General features: G+C 50.6%; 1 pseudogene; it reads right to left on the bottom strand.

Moving 5' to 3' along the window:
- Positions 1 to 13,527: 13,527 nt before the first annotated feature.
- LOC116625629 lies at positions 13,528 to 15,065 on the bottom strand (annotated as a pseudogene).
- Between the last annotated feature and the right edge of the window lie 747 nt (positions 15,066 to 15,812).

Raw genomic sequence — 15,812 nt, 5'->3', positions numbered from 1 at the left:
TTGGAAACTGAGGCGTGGACTAGGCACTTGCTGGCTGGCATGTACTTAATAAACAAGGTCCATTTTATTTTTTGTACCTGAAAAGCCCTAAGCATAAGCATTTTTTTGTTTGTTTCTGTTGTGTTTTTTTTTTTCCCACTGTTCAAATGAAATGATTCTGGTCCTCTTCACCAAGATTGGTGGGGGGATTGGCCTCTCGGTGTTTTGATGATTTTGTGGATGAGTGGGAGATAGGCTTATATCCTTCCATGCATGAAAGTTGGAAACTCACTTATTTTTAAGTTAGGGATGGTGATGGAAAGGGGACTGGGTGGAGACAAGTCCGTGAAGACCCTGGAAGCCAGCGCCAGCCATCCGCCATATTTATGTTCTTCAACATCTTGCCCCAGCAAAGACATAAGTGACACTCTCTGAACGAGATACCGTTCACATCTGGATTAAGGGGTGGGTTTGCCAGGAAGCTGCCCGAGGCACTGATCTGTAATACGTATTTAGACAATATTTGAATAACGCAGAAACACAGTACCAGTTTCCCCATGTCCGACATAATGAACAAAGTGTACATTTTTAGCCCCATTTGTGCAGAAGTAGATCCATAAAAGATTCATTACCATCAATTCCAAATAGGGTAAAATATTATATTACATTCAGGGCACTTAATGAATGTCTTATTTTGAATATGAAGAGGTGTGAAATATTTATTAATAGAAAAGTCATTTCTCCCCACCTCCACTGAATATACGGTTGTCAGATATGAAAGACTATTGCTCGGGGTGGACACCATAGTACTAGTTTTCCTGGCATAACGCATAACCTCATTTGTCCGTGTAGCTGTCTCATCGTGAACTGGGCTGGCCCCGAGGTTTGTGGTCCTTGATGTTTCCCCTTAACCTCTCTCTCTGCATACCTCCCACCTTCTGGGAGCGCCAGCTCTCTTCCTCACGTACCGCCCACCATAGTTGCTTCTGTGGGCCCTGAAGATGTCTCCCGCCAGCTTTCAGATAGGGCTGCTGGATAAAATACAGGACGCGTCCAGTTAAGTGGAAATTTCTGATAAATAATACGTAGTATTTTTTAGCATAATTATGTCCCATGCAATATTTATGGCACATTCCAAACATTACATGGGATATAGTTATGCTAAAAAATTTTTCATTGTTTATCTGAAATTCAAATTTACCTGGATGCCCTATGTTTTTATTTGCTAAACGTGGCAACCATATTCACTAGTGGTTTGGGTCATTTCTTGGAGGAGATGTGTGTGGTTGTGTGTGTATAAGGGATTGTAGAATTGTATGAATTACTGATTCATTGGGTAGGTTAATCTTTGGTAATAATTTCACAACAAACCATCTATTTCACAAGTGAAGACAGACATATGAACAGTAACTCCACTGAATGGAATGCCTTCCTTGTACACGACATCATCTAATATTTGGGCAGTGCTTATGAGGTGGTGTGTTCCTTTCCTTTTATTAGTAAGCACCCTGCAAAGTCCAGTGCATGCATGCTGTCCAAACCCTGAATCTCCTTTTGGTTCAACCCCTAATGCCTCCCATCTGTTCTCCTCCATTCATTAGTTCGTAATCGTGTTTATAAGCCCTGACCTGAGAATCTGGAGGCCAGGGTTTTAATCCTCGGACCTATTTATTAATTGTGTGAACCTCAGTGTGTTTTTTCAACTCTCTGACCCTTGGTGTCTTGGTCTCCCAGTCAGGGGATGTATATGGAGCTGTTACGGTTGCAGGGAGAGGAAAAGGTGGCAGGGATGCGAAGGGGCTGGGATGGGCCAACGCTGGGCATGGGCCCTTCGCTCTCTTTCCTCCCTTTGTTCTCCCACTCCTTCAGTTCTGGTTCCGGGAGGCGAGTGGCACCTGTCGTTGCAGGGTTCGTGGCCAGTGAGCGATCACCGTGGGTCTGGCTCTTGAAGCGATTTGCAGGCTGCCTATCCCAGAGGAGGACGCCAGAGGGCGCCCCACACCGCCATCCGCCTCCTCGGCCGGCGCGCGTCCAGGCTCCGGGCGGGCGCCGAGGAGCAGGGCAGGTGCGGCTGGACGCGCTGCACCCACTACCAGCGGAGATCGCTTCTGAGTTGCAATCCGAAGTTGCCTTTGCTTTAAAGTCTTATCATTGCTTGGAGTGGTAAGGAACCAAATGGGATTTAAGGTGGCAGAGCAAGCGGTTTTCCTTCAGAGCAAATGTGCCCGTAAGACCCTCTCAGCTCTTTGGAAACAAGACCCAGAGGCAAGAGCAAAGGATCCAGGGCCCCTGCTCCTCTCTGCTGCTCTTAGACCTGGGGCCCCAGCTGGGTGGGATATGCCTGGGAGGTGGGACCTGAACCCAGGAGGCTGGCAGGCTGCTGGAGGTCCCGGAGCTCCCTCTCAGACCCTGGTTTCTCATGCACACCTGTCAGACGGCCCAGCCCGTCAGCCTCTTAGCACATCAGAGGGGAAGCGAAGGCCGCCCTCCAGCTGTGGACGATGACCCTCGACAGTAGAGAAGGAAGAAACCAGCTCAGCCCTGTAGTTAGTGTGCGCGGGGATGGTTCCCAGTGATGAGGAGGAAGTGTGATCAGGGCTCACGGCTGACGAAGGTGTGAAGCCTCGGTGTCAACTGAAGAAACCGTTTAGGTTACCACGGCTCATAAGGTGTTGGCGGATGAATAAGCAGACCTCACGAGTCGTCTAGAAACGTTACTACGGCACAGTCTTATTTATTGAGCCACCCTGAACCCTGAGAATTTGCTGAGTTGGTTTTTAATGACAAGGATCATATGAAAGTCTTCTGTGCTTTGTAGGTTTTAATGGGTGTTTTAAAACCCCCCCAAAAAAGTTTTAAAAAATGGCCCCAAAGCCTCTGGTTGTTGGTTAGTGTTGGGATGGGGATGGAGAGGCGACAGCACGGGGAAGTCTGGTGTGTGTGTCGGGGCTGCAGGAATGAGCGTTCACACTTCTGGGCATGTGGTGATGGAGGTCTTTGCTGCCGCCGCCAAAACCTCCCCTCGCTGAGAGTCCCCGGGAGGAGAGGAGGCAGGTGGGACACTGGGAGCCTCTCGTGGCAGCCCGGCTCTTCCAAGCCGCGGAGGAAGGGTCTGATGGGTGTAGGATTGCCTGGCAAGTTGAACTGCGGCTCCTCGTGGTTGTGCGGCCTCTTGGCTGTGTTTCTCTTTTCTCCGTACAGCCCCGGGCTCACCTGCGCGCACCCCCCCCCCCCCCCCGCTGTGTCCTACAAGAACAGAGCTGGGACAGACAGTGGCTGGGGGCTCCAAGGAGACTGCTTTCGGGCCACATGACAGGCACACCGTGCTGGACACCAAGCGTGGCAGGTGGAACAGTGGACGGATGGACACAGCGTCGAATACTGACGGTGGCCAGGATCCCCCCAGCCATCAGCAGCCCCATCCATCAGCTGCTTACCTCACTTTATGGCTTTGCAAGCTCAGTGTCTGCACATTTACACTCTGCAGGGTCTGGTGACCAAGTGTGCCCTCCCGTCCCTCGTGTCTCTATCATGTCGCCTTCGCCGGAGTCTGAGCTTGACCAGCAGACTGACTGAAGCTGTCTCAAAGAACATACAGCCTCCATCAGGCTTTCAACACGAAGACCAGCGAGTTGGTGGGCTGTGTTCTTGGGACTTGTCTGTCATGCACCCATCTTAGCACAGAGCCGTGGCTTCAGAAATCCATGCAGTACTGCTTGATTTGTGCGCCTGCGTGGCGCGGTCTTACCCTGGGAGATCTGGAGAAATTGGAATGTTCTTTGCTGCCCAGCAGGCTCCAGAACCAGGGGTGGAGGGCGGCCGAGGAGACCCTGTTGTTCCTTGTGCTCGGCATTTGGAGATGAGAGGTCTGCAGAGCTCATTGCCAGCCACAGGGCACCCAGCCTGGCAGAGGAAAGTTCTGTTTTCCTAAAGACAATGAGAGATGAGGAGATCCCTTACTTGTAGGATATTTAATTCAAGGCAGCGCACCTGTATTTGTGAGAGGCCATTTTTAATGGTCTTGTGGCTAGTAACAGGTGGATGTCGGAATGTGCATTCGGGGCTGTGCCACCTCTCCACCCCCCGTAATGAAGGACTCACCCTGACAGGCAGCTCTTGGCTGAAGCCCCCACAGGAATGCCTGTGCTGTGGGAGCCCCCCAGGCCACGCCCATTTCCTGGTCCCCGTTTCTCCCCCACGCTCCCCCTCCAGTGACTTGTCCCAGCCCAGGGTCAGCTGAGGTCTCTGTTCAGGTTGCACTCCAGCCCAACTTCTCCCCTGGCTTAATGCCCCCTTCCCTCCCTGCCCTTCCCCGCAGGTGAATCCCAGGACACCCCCGTGTGCTAACCACCTTCTCGGAGTTGGCTGCCCAGGAGCTGTCCCGACAAAGCAGCTTCAGATTTCACGAAGGAGACAGACCTGGGATCAGCTGATGGTGCAGCGGTGTGGTCCGAAGAACACAGGGGGGCGGGAGGAACGTCCTCGGGCATGGAAGGGTCACTTGGGGGGGATCACACTGACTTGAAACTTTAGGGACTTTTAAGGATGTAGGAGGCTCCCAGATGGCCTTGTGTGAAGAGGCAAAGTCACAGGGATGATGCAAAGGGAGGTGGGGCTGGGAATGGCTCGGCCCGAGGGGGAGTGGGGAGACCAGGCTGGACACGTGGAGTGCTGAGCTCAGGTGTGGGGGTTCTGCTCTGGAGCCAGGGGAGGCCATGGGAGCATTTGTCACAGGGGAGGAACCTGAGCGTATTTTTATATAAGAAAGACCATAATCGTGAGCACAGTGCATGAATGGCGTGGGGGCTGGAGATGAGGCATCCGCTGATGGCTGGGCATCCCAGATCTCCCCCTCTGCCGATTCGGAGATACAACTGGGATTCCATCTCTTTTGAACAGATTTCTGTCTCCCTCAATGCCACCAGCCCCTTGGTGTGTGTCACAGGACTCTGCACGGTGTCCGCGGACTCTCACGCAGGCCTGGAAGCCATTGATTATAGGGTGTGCATCGGCCCAGTGCCGTTGGTCCCAGGGTGTGCTGTATTTGGGGCTGCCTCTGCTCTCTGGACTGGATCACACGTTGGCTTCCTTTAATCACAATGAGAACGAGATTGTAGAACCTGGTTAAGGGGTTTGGAACGCCCTTGATGCTCTGTCAAGGGCAAGGCTCACACAGTTTCTGGCTCGCTCTGCTTCTTGGGCCGGCCTCCAGGTGGGGACCCACAGTTATCTGAGCAGCACCGTGCCCGGGGGGGGGGGGGTGCACATGGAGACACAGGGAGCGAGCACAGAGGGCTTCCTCACAGGCTGTGGGCAGACAGAAGCCCAGCCACCTGCCAGCAATAGCAAATAGGGGTTTTCTCCATTTTCTGTGTTGTTGTCATGTCTTTCCGCCTCATCTGCTACTTTTCTCAGGGCAGAAATTGTCCATCCCTGAGAAATCCAGTTACAGGTTGCTTTTCTCTCTAATCTGGGCATAGCAGAAAGAACACGTGGGGCTTCCTTCCAAAGGGACAGTCGTCAGGAGATGAGCTGGTGCTGTGGGGCCTGCCTTCCAGCAGTATGCTTGGCCTTTGGGTGCACCTTGCTTAAGAACACTGGTCAGCTCTGACTTGTTCCTGGAAGAAGGAGAAAGGATGACTGAAGTCTGCGGGCTTCTGTTCATTTTGGGGGTTTTCCAAGTAGCTACTGTTATTTATTTAGTCTTCAGATCTTATTGAGGACCTACTATAAGCCACTGTATTAGTTTGCTAGGGTTGCCATAAAAATCTGCTGCAGACTGGGTGGTTTATGGTCTGGCAGCTCTGCAGGCTGAAGTCCAAGATCGGGACGTCGGCCGGGCTGGTTCCTCGGGGGCCGCACACTCCCTGGACCCTGGTTTCTCTCAGAGCCCGAGGCTCCCTGCTCAACGCCTGTCCCTCAGCACAATTCAGGTCACTCTATGTGTACTTTCCTAAATAAAAAAACCTGCTCGGTCAAGCCCAGTTCATGGCCTCCCTTCTGGGGGCAGAAAGTAGAATACGTTGGATCATTGCCATTGTAACAGGTGCCCCCTCCTGCAGGGGGCCCGTGTGGGGGCTGCGAGGCTGGCTGTCCTGGACAACTCTGCCGCAGGGGTGCGGGCGGCTGGTGCACAAGGGAGGGGGCCGCCTGGCTTTAGGAAGAGGTTTGCAGATTGGCTTTCTTCATTTTGGAAACCATCTGGCAGTGTTATCTGGACTGTTTTTAAAAATTAAGTGACGCGTCCACACTTTCTAGGGTTTACGTGTCCAACAGTGCCTGGCTCATTATAAATGCTCAGTGACTTTGAGTTTAAGATGTTTCCTATGAACTGAAAGGCATAAAGAAATACATATGCATCTTCCTTTAGATTATAGGTCTGTCAGCTTTGCTGGAAAGATGTGGATGATCTTGGTGGTGAAGATGGGGTGGTGGCTGGTGGTAGGTGGAGGACAAAGGCCCAGAGGAAGGAAGGAGGAAAAGGAAAGAAGGATGACTGTGACATCATGAACACATCATGATGACATTGTTGAGACAATGGTGTTGGAGAAGGTTGAGGTGCTGTGCCTTCTTGAAGCTCACATTTGCCCACAGAGCAGAGATGAGGGCAAGTCTTCCTCTCCTGAGACTCCCTTCCCTCTTGGGGCTTGTAAAGCCTGCCCGATTTCCCCTGCTCATAGTTATTGATAATGTCAAATTTAATGGCAAAGAGGAAACCCTATGTAGTTTCTTGGCACTAGAGCTTCTTCTTCCTTTTTAAAGATTTATTTATTGGTGTGCCTGGGTGGCTCAGTCGGTGAAACATCTGCCTTCAGCTCAGGTCATGATCCCAGGGGCCTGGGATCAAGCCCCTTCCAGGGCTCCCTGCTCAGCGGGGAGCCTGCTTCTCCCTTTCTCTCTCCCTCTGCCTCTCCCCCTGCTCGTGCTCACTCTCTCTCTCTCAAATAAATAAATAAAAGCTTAAAAGAGAGCGAGAACAAGTAAGAGAGTGCAAGAGTGGGGGGAGGAGCAGAAGGAGAGAGAGAATCTCAAGCATACTCCCCGCTGAGCACAGGGCCCACCGCAGGGCTTGATTCCATAACCCTGAGATCATGACCTGAGCCAAAACCAAGAGTCAGACGCTCAACTGACTGAGCCATCCAGGCACCCCCTCAAACTTCCATTTTAACTTTAGTTAGATTTGGTTGGCAAGAAGAAAGATCTAGATCTGTAACCTGAGATGTTTTTGTAAGCTAGCAAGAGGATTTATTCAGCTTATATAGAGGTGGTTTTACTCCTAAGAGGTCAGGTCAAAGTTACTGGGTTAATTATAACAAGTTGGTAAGTGAATTCAATTATCTATGGCAAACATTGTTCATAACTTTAAGAGAATAAGCAGGGCTTTCTGTAACAAACATATTCTAACATCCGACTTCCTATAGCAGACATTTAAGGGTATCTAGAGTTAATCTCGATTTAAGGTTACAGGTGAGCAATGAAGACAAGTTCTCTGAAGATGGAGGCTGCGGGTGGTAGTGACCAGACACACGACATATTCCATTTGACCTTAAAGGAGACTTTGTTCCCTTGGGGGGAGTTGATTCTGTCCTGCTGCCTCACACGTTGTGGTGTCATGAATGAGCCCTGTGCAAGGGGCAAACAGCGTAATGCAGAATCACATTTTCCTCAGTGGTTTTCCCTAGCATGAGAACGAGTAAACAAGGAACCAACGAAACTCAAATTAAGCAGAAGAAAGAGGACAATAAAGATAAGAACAGAAATCAACGAACTGGACTGCAGATAAACAACAGAAAAAAATCAATGACACCCAAAGTTGGTTCTTGGAGATCAACCAATCTGATAAATCTCTAGCAAGACTGGGTGGGAACTGAGGAGCTGAGGCCGTGAGTACCAACATTAGGAGCAAGTCCAAAATGGCCAACAGATTCAGCACACATTAAAGGGATAAGAGAATATTATGAATAATTTATGCCAAAATATTCTACAGCTTAGATAAAACAAGCAAATCCCTTGAAAGACAACCAGTCAAACCCATGCAGGGAGGAACAGATATGCTTAGTGTTCTTACATGTATGAAAAAAATGAATTTATAAGGAAAAACCTTTTCATAAAGAAAACTACAGCTTTACTGGTGAATTCTACCAAAATTTAAGGAAGACATAATATCAATTCTATGCAAACTTCCAGAAAACTAAAGAGGAGAGAATACTTTCCAATTTGTTCTCTAAGGCCAGCGTTACATTGATACCTGCGTCAGAAAAAAAGACAATACAAGAAGATAAAACCACAGATCACTATCCACCATGAACTTAGATGCACATATTCTCAACAAAATTTTAGCAACTTGAATCTAAAAATATATAAATATAGGAGAGCCTGGGTGGCTCAGTGGGTTAGGCGTTCAACTCTTGATCTCAGCTCAGGTCTTAATCTCAGGGTCGTGAGTTTAGGCCCTGAGTTGGGCCCATGCTGGCCATGGAGCCTACTTAAAAGAATACATACAAATTGGAGCACCTACGTGGCTCAATTGGTTAAGTGTCCAACTCTTGGTTTTTGCTCAGGTCATGATCTTGTGAGTTGCGGGATTGAGCCCTGTGTCGGTCTCTGTACTCAGCAGGGAGTCTGCTTGAAGATTCTATCCCTCTGCTCCTGCCTGCACTCTCTCTCTCTGTCGCAAATAAATAAATCTTCACAAAAATATGCACATATATACATATATAATGTGTATATATAATATATACGTGCATATGCGCACATATGTGTGTGTATATATATATATATATGTAATGTGTACGTGTGTGTGTGTGTATAAATGCATCATGGCCAAGAAGGATTTATCCCAGGAATGTGGGGTTGATTTGACATTCAAAAATTGGCATAATCCACCGTGTTAACAAATTACAGAAGAAAAACCATATGATGATCTCAACAGATGCAGAGAGAGCATCTGACAAAATCCAGTGTCTGTTTCTGACAAGAACTTCCAGTGAGTGAGTATTAATAAAAGTACTTTCACAACCTGATCAAGAGAATGTCCAATCTACAGCTGATGTTCTGCTTAATGGTGAGAGAAACTTCATGCCAACACACCTGAATATATATACATGAAACATAATGAGTTCCTAGAAGGAATTACAACTCAGCAAAACTGACAAAAGGATACACAGAACACAGTGCATTACCTACTATTAAAGCAGTGAAACTTAACATTAGAACTTTCCAGCAAAGACAGCCCCAGACCCAGATGGCACCACTATTGAATTCTATGAAACGTTTAGTGAAGAAATGACTCCAGTCTACACTCTCGATATCCGTGAATTAACGGTCTTTTCATTAAACTCTCCAGTCACGCCCTTTGAATGTACCATTCATTTCCTTCTGGGGCCCTGACTGACATACTCTATCTTGAGACAACTCATAAAACCAGAAATATACAGTCTTTGGGAATGTATTGAGTGCCTCTCTATTTTATGAATCACAACAGCATCACATTTCCCCCCAAATTGGGTGCACAGTCAGTACTAGTTATTCAGTGTTCAACCAGTGCTTGGTTAGTACAGATTTGTGGGTCCCTTGTAATTATTCCCGATGCTCTCAGCAAGGACCCACAGCCCTGAGCTTGGAACCCCTGTCACAGATCATTGGAAATCGGGGCCATCAGTTACCGTTGCCTTGAAAATCACCTGTGACTTAAGTCACAGACCCCAACCTGGCTGGTTAACAGAATCACCCGAACCTTCAAAAATGCTGAGTCCTAGGTTCCACCCAAGACCTGCTGTGTTTCACCCCCAGTGGCTCTGATGATCATCCGTGTTTGAGATCAACGATTTCAGTAACTGAGAGCCCCTACAGGGACTGGGGAGTTTGATTCATAGAAGTCTGGCTCTTGGAAATAAAGGTCAGCAATGAGAGTGAACAATTCACTTTCGGTAAATTCAACGTAGCTTCCCTACCGTCGGGGCTCACGGTACTTCCTGTGCTTCCTCCCTTCCTGGACACGTGGAAGATGTTCACCGGCCCCACAGCCGTGACTGACTCCTGCCACTGGTCTGGGAGCAGAAGGGGCGTGTGTCACTTGGAGCAGGTAAAAGCTGCTGGTTCTCCATGTGCTTGTCCCGCTCTGCAGCGACTCTGACGTCACCCCCTGGGGGCCACGCTGGGCATGAGTGGGCCATCTGTTGGGGACAGCCGCCTGCAGACTCCAGACCCGCAGCACAAAGTAAACCTCACTGAGAGAGTTTGAAACTGATTGTAATTCCAGCGAAATCTATCTCATCTGATTTACCATGGTTGAGATATTGCTTAGCTATTAAAGATTATGATTCTAAAACTACATAGCATCCTGGGAAAACGCTCAGGAAGGGGAGTTGGGGTGCTTAAATCTGCCTCACCCACCAGGAGTTTGCTTGACCTTGACCTAAATCCTGCCCCCAACAGAGTATTCATAGCGTTCTTTGTAGACTATGAAGGTCAAGGAAGTGGGATTGCTGGAGAACTTCCTGGAGGGAGCCTCCTGAGAGGCACTGATGGTGTGTGCACCTTGTGGGGGGTGTGGAGATGGCCACCCCGCCCCCTTCAGGGAGGGGACCTGCTGCCCCCGATGCTGGGAGGCTGGCCAGGACGGGTCCTGGTGGCAAAGTGGCCCCAGCTGCAAGGGCTCACCCTGGCTTCCGGGGAGCGGGCCAGTGACCGGGGAGCGGTGTGTGCTGGGGGTCCGGCCCTCCGAGCTCTCAAGGGCTTCCAGAGGGGTTGCGTTGAAAGACTTCCTGACGAAGAGAAGCCACTCAGGAAAGAAAACATCAAAGCCATTTGCCACAAAGGCCCTGGAAACTGCTGAGACGGCATTCGGGTAGGGCTTCTTCCCGCGGCGATCACTCACGTCCGGCTGTATATTTTCCTGGCCGCGCTGCCCCTGACAAGATGAAGTGCGTTCCTGACACACAGAATTTTCCAATAAAGATTTCATTGTCTTGTTCCCCCGTGAAAAGTGATAAGTGAACTTGATATCTCTCTGTTCAACCTTCATCAATAAAAAATTTTTCTGGTTGGGTTATCCCCGTTGATTCTTAATGAAGTGGCGTTTTATGAGGTGCCGTTGAGTTCTAAACTTCGGAAAGAGTCAGGGATCTACGGCCTGGCAGAGTGGATGCATTAAACATTGAAATGTATATTAATGGCTGTGTGCATACATAATGCGGCGAAATAAATACACAGTTATCGGGGATTTAATACACCTCAACCAGAAAAGGATATATCACGCATTAAAACATAATTACTGGCTGGAAATAGAAGGAGATCACCTGCTAAAGCAGATTCATCAAGCTGACTCACGTATTTCACCCACTGAACCAGACGAGTACCTACTGAGCCTGACATATTACCGCCCCGCCCAGACACACGGCAAATGATTTAGATCCGTAGCACTAATACACTAAATCGGTGACCACCCCTTGACTGAAATATATTGTCACTTAGTGAAAAATATCTTTGTGACAGAGCACACTGACTGAAAATTACATCCACCGTACGGTCTGGTAAACTCAGCCGGGGCTGCCCCCTGAACAGGCCACAGCTGAGTGTGGGCCTGCTCCCTGGGGCCCGGGAAGGGCGGAGGCCGGCCATGCCAGTGGGGGGCAGCTCCGCATCTGTGAGTCAGTCGGCGATGGAGGCCAGCACAAGCCGAGGAGCCCTCCCCACGCAGGGGTCTCTGGGGACAAAGGAAGGGGCGGGTGCGGGGCTTCCCTTGCTGGCTGCAAAGCGTGGGGCAGGAGGCTGCCGTCGGGGAGCCAGTCTGACTGTATTTTCGCTATAAATTCAGCTTATGTTACCCCTTTCTCTAATCTCCAAACACCATTTTGTGTGGGGGTGTTTGTGGGGGTGGGGAGTGGAAAACCCTTTCTAGGCGTTTCTTGGAGTTTCTCTTTAAAGATCTTGCTTCTCCCAGAGCACTTGGTGTTCACCTTCAGCAAGTTTAACTCCCAGAGGGACGTGTGTGTGTGTGTGTGTGTGTGTGTGCTGTTCGTGAGTTTGTGTAAGAGTTGGTGTGTGAGCATGCGTGTGTGTGAGCGTGCATGTGTGCGTGTGTGCGTACGCCGGGCGGGATCTGCTCCAGGCTGGAGGTCTGTGCACACTGCCGAACCTGGCCAGGAGCTGAGGACGGCGGACGCAAGAGGTGGAGGGAGGGGTAGAGAGCAGCCGGCCCGGCTTCTTTGTGTTTCGGGTGCGGACGCTGTTCTGAAAAGGCCAGTGACGTGGCCTTGGTCCCATTCTTTTCTGGAGGGTCGGGCTCTCCTGATTCTCAGGCCGCTGGAGGGGCCCCATCTCCCCAGGGTATGAGCTGAGCCTGCAGGAACACGTAGCCCCACGTCTGCTCAGCAGCAGCTGGTGACCAAACGTGATGCGGAGCACGATTCCTGGACTGCGTGATGAGTACCTTCGGTTTTGTAAGAAACCACTCAACGGTCACGTTTCGAGTCCCCACCTCTGATCACTCAATTCACAAAGTGTGTAATTGACTAAACCTTGGAATTTTCTATGTATTTCCATTCTGGAAATAACACTCTCTCGTTTGTTCAGTCTGAATTTTGCGGCTAGAGACCCAAATTGATTTTAACCCAGAATTCCTGGATCTCTTAGTCTGTTTCCTCACCTGCACAAAGGACCTATGGTGGGTGAATTCCTAAAGTCTGACCGAAATGATTCAAAGTGAGAAAAAACTGAGTAAGTACGGCAGAGTCTTGGCAGTCGTGGGGGTGGTGGGGGTCTGCAGGCTGTCCCTGCCTTCTACTGTCCCGGAGCTTTTTGATTTCTTCCCATATTTCTCCTCTGAAACTAGGGGGTCTCTGAAAGCTCCCTGTGACTTATTCTGAAGCCCACAGGGGCTCCCCGGCAGCAGCCTGAGGAGGCCCAGGTTGGAAGAGGGAGCCGAGCAGGTGCACCAACACACACGTGCTGCTGGTGCGTTGGGGTCTTCCAAGGGCCCCTTCGGTAATTCAGTGCTCACAAAGGGCATGAGGGGACGTCACGAAGGGGACGGGGCAGCCCGCCTGCAACACACAGGAAGGGGCTCAGGCGGAGGAGGCTTGTTAAGAATTCACCTTCCCAGGTCCCATCTCTAGAGGCTCCGATTCAGCAGGCCCAGGATGGGGCCCAGCAATCTGTATTTTTAATAAGCACTTGCTGTGTACTGAATTGTGATCTTCCCAAATTCATATGTTGAAGCCCTAAAGCCCCATGTGTTGACTATTTGGAGATAGGGCTTTTACAGAAGCAATTAAGGATAAATCAGATAAAAAAAGGTGGTGCCCTGATCTGATAGGATTAGTGGGCTTATGAGAAGGGACAGGAGCTCGCTGGCTCTCCATCCCCCATGAGGACAGAGCAAGGGGGTCGCTGTCTGAAAACCAGGAGGACAGCTCTCCCTAGAAACCAAACTGGCCGGCTCCTTGATCTTGGACTTCCAGGCTTCAGAACTGTGGGAAAGCCAATTTCTGATTTTTTTTTTTTTTTTAAACTGGCTTGAATTCCCTTTATTTTTCTTGTATAAGACTAAGCGGTGGCCACAGCTGGAGCCCGGTCCTCCGCACGGGGCCTCGGGTGTGGGTCTTTACAAGCTGTCGGTGAATTCCTGATAGGGCGACGTGGTGGACACGGTCTCTTTCCAGAGATATCTCCAGCGGCGAGACAGCTGTGGGTCTTGGGAACGGCATCAGAGTGGCCTTGGCAAAGTCGCCCAGCGGGACAGTACAGTCCCTGGCCGAGGGGCAGCAGCGGTCAGACCGCCGTCACCCGTGTGCCAGGGCCTCGGGGAGGGGGGAACGGGATGCTCCGGCACGGAGACGCAATGGCCGGTCACCTTGCACGGGACAGTGCGGGGCTTGTCGCTCTTGCTCCCCCAGTAGCCTCGCCGCACAGGATGCCGGAAAGCGTGGCCAGGATCACGGCCCCACCGAAGGCAGTGGCTGCCCCCTTGGAGCACCACCCAGACCGACGTGTCCGTTGTCGTCTCCGACGGCAACGAGTGCCTTGAGCCTGGTCCGATGGCCAGCAGGGGTCTGCTTTTGCACCTGCAGAGTCTTCGAAACCTCATCCCTGAGGGATGCCCCCAGGAAAGAATCAGTGATCTCAGATTCCCTGGTGGGCAGGGAGAAGAGATCGATCTCCTCCAGGGACTTGATCTTCATGTCCTTGACCAGGCGGCCCAGCTTGGTGGCGGGGATCCCCTCCTTGTCCTCAGCCTTGCCTCGGTGCGCTCTGTGGCCTGGCCCACAACCACGGCCAAGGCCATGACCCTGGGTCCTGCGGCCAAAGCCTCCCGTTCCAGGGCCCTGGGCCCTCCGCACCCTCCCATGGCACCAGCCTCATTGGCTATTTGCCATTTTCTCGAAGAAGCCAATTTCTGATGTTTAAGCCACACTGTGCATGCTGCTCTTTCATACAGCCCTACAAGGGATTCTGATGCTGGGTCCTTCCATAGACAAAGAAACAAAGATGTCACAGCTGGGTATGTTGTCGGAATCAATATTTGAACCCGGGTCTGTTGGCTTCCGTAGCCCGAGTCATTCTGCCCTTTGTTGACCCAGCACCGGATTTGCCTTTAGAACCAGAGGTCACAGGAAGTAAGGGGCGTACCTTGGGCCCCCAGTGTGGGTGCTCGGTGCATGCTCTGCTCATACCAGCCTCACGCCCTTCTTCACGGTGGGCTTGTGCGGACGGTCCTGTCACCCCTGTTTAATAGATAAGCACATTGAGGGGCAGAGAAAGAAAAGTTGCCCAGCTAGAGAATGGCAGAGTCAGGATGGTTTGGACCCAAGACAGTCTTCCCCTTCCAGCATGTTACTAGTCTCCATAAGGGCTCTTCCCCTGTGATGTCGTGGTGGGAGCCTGGGGCATGTGTGGGCACACAGCCGGGGGGCTTTTCTGAAGCTCTGAGACCCATCTGGAGGTGACATGCCTGAACTTACCGGATCCCTTTCATGTGTCTCTCTTCTCATTTCCTCCTGGCTTTGGAGACCAGAGAGTGGCGTCTTCCCAGGGCCTTGGGCTTGGTCATATTTATCAAGGCTGCTCCCTAGATCTTCCTCCATGCTTGTTAGATTGTTCTTTTACCTTAAGATGGAGAGCCCATTCCGGGAAGGTACATATATTTTTTTCCAATTGATTTCTTGTCAAGACTAACAAGATCAATCAAATCATATGGCCAATAAAGCTGATTTAGCATTCATAAAGCCCCGTGACATCTCATATGTGCTGAGAATGAATGACGTGGAGGCAAAGCTGCTCTGCATCCCTTCCCTCCTGGTCACAGGAGGGTGTCCTAGCCACACGCTCAGCTTCCGGGCTCCCTTCCCACCCAGCCGACAGGTGCCAGGGAGTGCACAGGGCAGGGAGCTCCTTACGACGCTGGTAGGAAGCAAAGCTACCAAGAAGGCAGCAGGAGAGATTTTATCCATGAACTAGCAGGAGGATGGTGCCATTAGAGAGGGACTATCTGAAACGCTCAGGAGAAAACATAATTGGGAAAATCAATACTTTCCCTTTTGACCTTGTATTGGGACACTCTGTTGCTTACTCCCACCCACGGTCTCATAAAGAGCAGTGCTTGCAGAGCTGTGATTGAACCATGTGACCTAGTCCTCCTTGGTCGTGGCTGCTTGGCCAAGGCCAGGCACCCGGTCTAGGAGAGGTCCGAAGAATCCTCCCTTTGGAATCTGAAGGTGGGCACTTAGAGACTGAGCGGAGGATAGAGGGATAGAGAAGAAGCCAACAGTTGAAGGGTAGCTCGTCCCATCAGTGGTGAGGAATGAAGCTGAAGGTTCACGGGATCCTTTCCC

The sequence above is a fragment of the Phoca vitulina genome, unplaced genomic scaffold, assembly GCF_004348235.1.
Source record: "Phoca vitulina isolate PV1807 unplaced genomic scaffold, GSC_HSeal_1.0 scaffold80, whole genome shotgun sequence".
In the NCBI taxonomy this organism is placed as follows: Eukaryota; Metazoa; Chordata; class Mammalia; order Carnivora; family Phocidae; genus Phoca; species Phoca vitulina.
Note: the sequence above shows the minus strand (reverse complement) of the source record. Positions and strands in the feature narration are given on the sequence as shown.